Raw genomic sequence first — 8290 nt, 5'->3', positions numbered from 1 at the left:
CATTCCAAAGATTCTCCATTGGGATCATCTCATAAAAATCCCTCTTTTAACTTTTAAGTAAGAGACAGGGATTATTCTCTCCTTGGAAAACAAGGTAAACTGAGGCACAGCTAAGCACGTCGTGCTAGACCTCCTGGGTGTGCTTGGCTAGACAGGCTTTGCAGTGTGGGGCCTCATGCCTAGGGCACTGAGCCAGCCAGAGTTCCCCTCGGCTCTGCAGCTAGTGCCACAACCTGAAATCGAGGAAGGCTTTACTTCTGTGTCAGATTTTGCTTGCAGCGCCCAACCATTTCGTGGTGTATACTGTATGTAGGCAGAAATTGGACCAGGGAGACATATAATTCCACATAGAGACGGAAATTTTCCACGGAGAACACCCACACTCAGCTCACAGAGAAGGAGAGGGCAGCAAGCACGCGCTGGGCCCAGCAAACAGATGCAGGTGAATGATCCTCCACCTCCTGATAGACCCGCCCCACCTGGAAGGGGCAGAGGCAGGGCCTGCAGGTGGGCTGCAGCGCCTGCCTGGCCAGCAGATAAATGATGGCTGTCCTCCCCAGGCCACCTTTCACACATGCTTTACTCCCTTTGGTGGCCAAAATGAGAAGACCCCCAGAAAGTTCTTAAACATCGGTACAAATACTGCCTTCCGTCAGGCTTCAACATTTACTCTATGCCTGCATTTGGCAGGGCAGCTAGGTGGAGAGGCCTCCTTCCCCTCCAATTTTCCTCTGCTCCTGACAACACGCTTGGTTTCTTGCTGCACTCACTTTCTTGAAACACTTAGTTCCAGTGGTATCCAATACCAGGGCACTGATCCTGCAGGGACCCCCAAACTGGGTCTGCAGTAGGAAAGTGGTGAAGGGGTGTGGATCTCTTCAGCACTCTTCCTCTCCCTTCCATTTGTGGCCTTCTCTTTGCCACCACTCCCCTCCCCCCATTTGTGTTCCCCTCCACAGGGCAGCTCTAATGGAGGAAAATGGATGTTATAGAAGCAATTTGCACTGAAGTGTCAGACAGCTCCTGTATCTTTAAAAAAAAAAAAAAAAAAAAAGGAGGAGACATGTTTGAACAAAAATTACCCGACCCCCACCACACACACACACACACACACACACACACACACACACACACACACACACAAGTCCAGCCTGCAGACAGAGGGCCCATTCCCTGTCTCCTGGCATGGCCCTGGAGGCTCCCAGCAGCGTCTCAGACTGAACCCAGCCAGGAGGACAAGGGGGGCTTCCCTGCAGTATCCCTGTGGCCTCTTTGCCCCATACAATCATTAATACGCCCTTCAAAGATGAGAGCATTCATAACCACAGTCATTACGCTTTCTAAGGGAAAGTAGAATCAATAAAAGACCCATCAAACTTCTTCCTCAAAATTTTGGTCCTTGATCTCTTTTCCGACCCCAGCTCCATTCTCTCTTCTCATGCCCCAACACCCATTAAGTTCAAAATTTAAATATAATATTAAATAACTAGAAATGGGGCACAGTGGGGGACAATGAATTGTATCTATCAAGACATACATTAAAATGAATTATTCAACATTCAAACTTTTCCTAAGAGAAAGAACAAATTATGCATCCATCATTTTCTTTTTCCACTGAATGTAGACACTTACAGTATTTGTTTGATGGATAAAATTGAAAGTTATGCTAATTTTGGAAGAGCAGATCTAGGCATATCAGAGAAATTTGTTTATAAAGGGACACTGCCAAGAACTTTAAATCCAGTACTTGACCTGTACTTAACATTACTCTGATCTGCTAGGGAACGCTTTCTGGGTTCTAAATACCTGCTTGGAAAATGTTTGGCATAGTAGGAAAATAAAGTACAACTCTTCTTTTGTGAGATTTACAATAGACTGTCAACACCATCTGATAATTGAATCTCCTTGAAATCAGCAAAGCTATATAGAGATATCATCAGGGAAGCTCATGGACAAACCAGCAACAGAAGGCAAAAAAAGAGTAAGAAAAACTTGTTTATCTCCATTTAATGCATAATCAAAGGAAATTCAAAATATGCCAAACTGAGGAGAAATATGAAACACAGGTTTTTCAAAATTCTTTTAAAAGTAAAAGGCAGTGTTATTGCAATGCATTAGCCCTCTCTTTTAAAACACCCAAAGACAAACTAAAATGGGCAAAGCATCGCAATCGAAGTCTGAGCCAGAAAAAACAGTTGACACTGATGACAGTAATGTTTACTAGAAAACTAACCTAGTTCCAGCAGACAGTAGACAATGCGACTGATATTAAACAAAATATGTGACTGTATTTGCCTTGATGTGAAGAGGGTGGAGCCCGGTCTATTTTCCTATTATGTAAAACCACTGTCCGACTCCTCCCCAAACATTTTCCCAGTGACACATTTATGGGCCTTTGGACAGGTTCCTTACTAAAACAAATACACCTAACAAGTAATCTTTGATAGCAAATACTCAAAGACAAACAGTGAAACACTACGATGGGGTGTTTCTCAAGATGGCAGCACGCACTCTGCAGAATTACCACATACAAAAGCAACACAGTTCTGCTTTGCTGACTGGGCCCGTTCCCAGAAGTCAGCAACTTTTAGCAACTTGCTCTTTCTTGGCAAGTAACTAATTTTCCCCTTTATGGGCAATGAGTGGTCCTCTTCCTAATAAGTCATAGTGTGTATATATGTTGTCTACTTTAGAAGAGAGAGAAGTATAAAGACAAACTATTAGTACAAGCACACACTCACAAATTTAAAAAAATGTCTCCTAAACTGATACCGACACCTTATAAAAGTGTAATTTAACCTTATCTAATCTGGAGCCTGTTTCATCATTGGCACATCCCATAATGTAAACCTTTGTGTTAAAGGAAGAAGGAAAAGCAGGGGCGGGTGGGCGGTGGCCAGCCTCTCCTGTGAGCCGCCGCGGGGACTTTCTGCTGCTGGGCAGTCAGTCAGTGCAGACTTTGCTGTCCCAGGGACAGTAGGTGAGAAAATGATGGATGGGCCAGGGTACAGTGAAGGCAAAAATGGCTAAGAGAATCGTTTCCTTTTCCCATCTGCTCAGGAAGGACGTCAGCGAGATAGACTAAACACATGCCCTGGGTTGGGATTCCGTGTGTGCGCCCGTGTGAACACAACAGCCCAGCCTTTAAAAGGACCTTCCTCCGCCCGCTGCGCGGACCCACAAAGGCAGACCAGACGCCCACAATGGCTGGTCTTGAAGAGAAGCAGGACAGTCCCAGACTGTTGCCGCTGCCGGTGGCGGGGGGGGGGGGGGGGGGGGGGGGGGGGGGGCGGGGGGGGGTGCTGGGGGGGCTGGGACATTCCCGGCGGAGTCTGGCCTATGGAACCCATCGCCTGCTGCGGCCACCACCTGGGGGGACCCACACTCCAGGGCTGGGCAGAACTGGCTCTCTCTTCCCAAGAAGATGCAGTATATCCTGGCGCAGAGGGGTCCCTGGGCACCACTGAGGGGTCCAGAACACTATGTTGCCCTGTCCTCTGGGACAGCACATCCTCTTGGTCTGGAGAAGCAGTACCCTCCCAGGCCTGTCTGAGGCCTCAGGTCTGTCTGCCCCTGGCTCTGGCCACCGGCCACCTACTTTCTACCTCACCAGGAGACTTTGGATCAATCTTCCAGGCTCAGACCAAGTCGGAGCTGGGCAGGGGAGGGATTCCTCCAAAGGAAAAAAAGGCCCTGCTCTCTCTAGGCCTCTGTTTATCCCCACAGGCCAGGTGGCCGAAGGTCTACATTACACATCAGGGTCTTGGTGGGACCTCAAGCTGAGGAGCCAGGGTGACTGCGGAGGGGAGGCTGGACTAGACTTTGCAACGTCTGGGTGGGGGAGCCCTGCCTCCCTAAGAAGTGGGTGACCTCAGGTCAGCTCTCTTCAGTAAGCCTCAGTTTCCCTCTCTTTGATATGAAAAGCATGAGTTCTATGACTGTCCAACAGTCCCCTCATGGGGTCCTGGGGGTTAGCCACTCCTGAAACCCATCTTCAGCTGTCCATCCCTCCCACAGGCTCCTTCTTGCTGAATCCTGTGAGGGGAAGAGAATGGAAATGTTCACATTTTCTTGCAGTATCCTAAGCTTTCTTAGCCTGCAATATCCGGTCTGTCTAGTCCCTCTGAAAGCAGGGGTGGGGGCTGAGAATTGGGGCACATCCAGCATGGGGGCAGGGGACAGGAAAGATCATCTCTTCTTCCATTCGCTGTATTTCCTAGAGAATCTTCCTCAGTACAACTAAATGGAAGGGAAATCCAGGAGAAGGGCCATCAGATAGCATTCAAGATGAGAGCAAATGCATTAGCCAGCAGGACCTTTATTAGTTAATACAGAAATGTTTGTGCCCAAATACATAGCATTTTTCTGTGCATGTCCTGTGAAGATTCCTAAACATATGTATGCAAATATATCAGCCTTGTGCAAGCCAAGTGTGTTTACACACATACAACAGATCCAAGCATTAATGTGGGTGAACATTTCCCCTGTGGCTATTAGTATCTAACTTCACAAAGATGTCTAGCAAAAGGCATGCTATTATATCTCCAGCTGCTAGAATAGTGCTGAACATAAAGACAGCCTTCTTATACTTGTTGATTAAATGGTTTAGTCAATGTACCATTGATCTGAAATGCACATTTTAACATCTGAAATAGAAGTGAGACTTACCACTGATGATGCTTAATAGTTTAATATTTCCTTCTCTTAGTGGCACATAAATGACACCTTAGATCCAATATGACACAGCAAAGTAAAATTATGAGGGCTGTGTAAACTTAGGCAAGTTATCTATTCTCTTTAAGCCACAATTTCCTCCTATATAAGGCAGGGATAATAGTATCCACATCCGAGTCCTTGTGAGGATTAGATAAAATGATTACTTAAAGCACTCAGCAGAATGACAACATAAGTGCTCCGTGCATCTTATTGTTATTTAAGGGTCTGTGGTTAAGACCAGAGAAATGTCATATCAAACAAATTCACCCTTGGTTAGTATTCACACTCTGCTCTGAACTGTCTGCAGGAGGAGTCAGGCTTTGGGGAGAACAAAGAGTTGTCCCATTTGGTGAATGGAGAGATTTTCTAATTCCAACCGGGGTCTTTGTGACCCCAAGCAAAAGGGGACCTCAATAAAAGTCAATCCTGTGTTGCTTTGTCTATTGCCCTTGATTTATAGTTTAACTCTAGTCAACTATTGGCCTTAAAAAATACTAGGGCAACCAGAACTACATACTACAGAGGAAGAGTCTTTTTACCTTTCATGCATTTATTTTTATTTAATATTCTGTGGAAATTTGCCTCTCTAGTTGCCATAGTTTACCTTTTCTTATAGCTTCACTTCCAAACTAAATAGCACTAATCCGAATGCATACCTCTCTGCCGGCCAACGTCTAGCCTCGCGTCTGTGTCTACCGTGTATATAAATATTGGCACGTCTCTCCGTGGGTAGAGCCGCAATGTGCGCAGTCGGTGTTGTCCTACGGTGTCCCTGGGGTGTGTAAATGCGTGTGGGGGTGTGAGACCGCACTAGCAGCCACCATTACTGCCACTCACTAGTCCTGTTCTCTAATCTGGTTCTTTGGGGGTTCAGTTCTTCGTAATTAAGACTAAGGAGTGGTTAAAAAACAGAAGTACATTTTCCTGGAAACCAGCAGTCTTCATTTGCAACTTTTATTGGCAAACCTGGCTGCCAGTAAATACATTCCTTGGCATCTCCCAGAATGTAATTCACTTGATGAAGCGGCCTTGCTTTTTCTGTAATGTGCACATCAATTAAAATGGGCCGCCTGGAAGGAATGTAGCCGGTGGCTGAAAGCCCTGGTACCAGGTCACCTCGGGCTCCAGAAACCAAAAGGTCCTTGGTCTGTGCCTGGGAGTCTGAGATAGTCTCCTATGGGACTTCACGAACAGGCTATTCCCGCCTGGACTCTGGGCAGGCTTCAGGATGCGAAAACAGCAGCCAGTCCCTGCGGGGTCCCACTCCAGCGGCGTGGGCTTCCCTAGGGAACCCTTCCTCAGGAGCCACTTCCCCAGGAAAGGCTCTGGAAGGCAACGGAGGAAGCCGGGCGGAGAGCCCCCGCCTCCTTAGAGGCGCAGCCGAGATGAAACTGAGGACGGCAGGGGGCGCTCGGAGCTCGCGCAGGACCGAGTGCCCGTGCCCAGAGCGGCGGGCGGGCCCGGGACCCCGGAGGTATAGGACTGGCCGGGGACCTGTGGCCCCTAGCCCCGGGCTGTGGAGTGGACTTGGGACTTCCCACACCTTCCCTTCTCTGCCCTGAGCTCGCAGGGAAGAGACAGGAAGCCTGTGGAGGGCAGAAGAGGCCTCCGGCCACCGCTTCCAGCCGCAGGCACACGCGAAGATGAGCCGCCCCCTGGGGAGACCTGTTGCCCCGAGCCAGGTGCCCGCTTTGTCTCTGCCCCTCGAGGTGCAACCAGCTGCAAGGCACAAGGTCTGGGTGCGCGGCTGCTCGCGCCTTATGCACAGCAGGCCCTGCCGAGCGTCCACGACGGAGGACGCCGGGGCGTTGGGGTGAGGGACCTAGGGAGGAACATCCCAGAGTTCAGGCCCGATGGGCGCGTGAAGGGGCCGGGTCGTCGAAGCTCAGACTCCGCGAAGGTCGCACTGGGGCGAGAGAAAGGGTCTGCTGCAGCCCGAGCGCGCGGGTCCCCCGTGGGGCAGGGCTGGAACCCCAGGAAGTGTCTGCCGCCCGCAGGCCATAGGCCCAGCCGCCAGCAAGGTACAGCCGGCCTCAACCCCGCCTGCAGTTCCGAACTGTCTGTGGGTCTGTCCACTGGTCAAACCTTTCCTCCAACACCCGTTAGCCAAGCGGCGTAGGTGCAGGAGTGCGCGCTTCCCGCCCGAGCCCGGGGAAGGCGCCTTGGTCCCTCTGTCCTCTGACGCCCGCCCGCACCCTCACTCTGTGCGGCTCTGGCATCCTCTGCGGCTTGAGGACAGCCGGGACCAGAGCGGCGCGCGCCCCAAATGACTCCAAGTCGCGAAGCTGGGTGTCGGCATGGCCTCTACCTTTTCGGGCCCTGACTTTCGGCGGCGGTGGCCCTGAGTCGGCTGGTGAGGACCTGGGTAGGGAGAAACCGAGGCGCGCGCGAGCACACACGCACACAACTAGTCCTTTCCAATTATCCGCCTCTTTACACATTGTACGCTTGCCCTGGATTGTTCACGGAAAACGACAGTTCGAATTGCCATCTACCTCTGCCTGGACAAAAAGAAGCCCTGCGTCTTTCGTAGCTAGGCATCAAAGTTAAAGATTCACTTCCCGCAAGCCCCGTGGCCCTTTCTTGATACTCAACTTGGCTTTGAGCCCCAGAAATGCTCTGGGAGACTGGGGTTTCCCTGCAGCGAGGCAGCAAGTGAGCCCACCCAAGGGGGTCACCACGAGAAGGTGTTGGCTTATTCTCTCCCGTGTACGTAACTAGTGGGGCGGCCCGTGTTGGGGACTTGGGGAATGACATTAACTTACCCCATCTTATAAACTTCCGGGGGAGGGCTGTCCCTAGGAGGGCAACAATCTAATTAATTAAATCATGTAGACACATAATGTAGATCACTTTGTCTTTAAAACATCATCGAAAAACAAACACTTTTAATTTATTGTAAGAATTATTTTTCTACGAAGCAGGGGCTGAATTAGAGGGACTGCGTTAACAGAACCTCTACTCAGAAACCCCGAATTAAGCGAGAAGAAGAAAGTGGATCCTCGGAGTCGCGGTCACCCAGACGTTCGGTCCCCGCCTTCTCCCTCCGCTGAAAAGTCTCACTGATGACAAACACTACCTGCCGGGCCGACCTTTTGATAACGAATAACGGTTATTGACGCCAGGATATTCTCCTCTACCCCTGGGCTTCTGGTCTACGTAAACGAGGCCACATAGAGAAGCATGAAAATTACCTAAATAGCTGAAATACACCCCCAAAACGGACTTGCTCCAATTGTTTGTGATTTCAATCTAGTGAGGCGTTTTCAAGTCGAATTGTCGGGGTAATTGCCTTAATCTTCCACTTCGTCTCCGAGCAGGGAAAGGGGAGATGGTAGGACGGCCGCGGATCTGCAGCCTCGCTCCTGGGTTTGCAGAGCCCCCAGAATTCGAGGCACCGTCTAGAGCTGGAGAAGCCCCTTTCCTCATCTTCTCTAAGCCTGCCTTTCCTGTTCCACAGCTCCTGGGCCAAAGCCCGCACCCCCCTCCTCCCCCATTCCAGGCCGGCTCGCGGGTGTCCTAGCCCTTCGACTGGACGGTTTCCTGGGCACAACTCAGAGCCTAGAGCGTGCGT

This window comes from Rhinolophus sinicus, chromosome 14 (assembly GCF_057876585.1).
Source record: "Rhinolophus sinicus isolate RSI-liver-muscle chromosome 14, RSI-T2T, whole genome shotgun sequence".
Classification (NCBI taxonomy): Eukaryota; Metazoa; Chordata; class Mammalia; order Chiroptera; family Rhinolophidae; genus Rhinolophus; species Rhinolophus sinicus.
The sequence above is the reverse complement of the archived record's forward strand: the minus strand, read 5'-3'. Positions refer to the sequence as shown.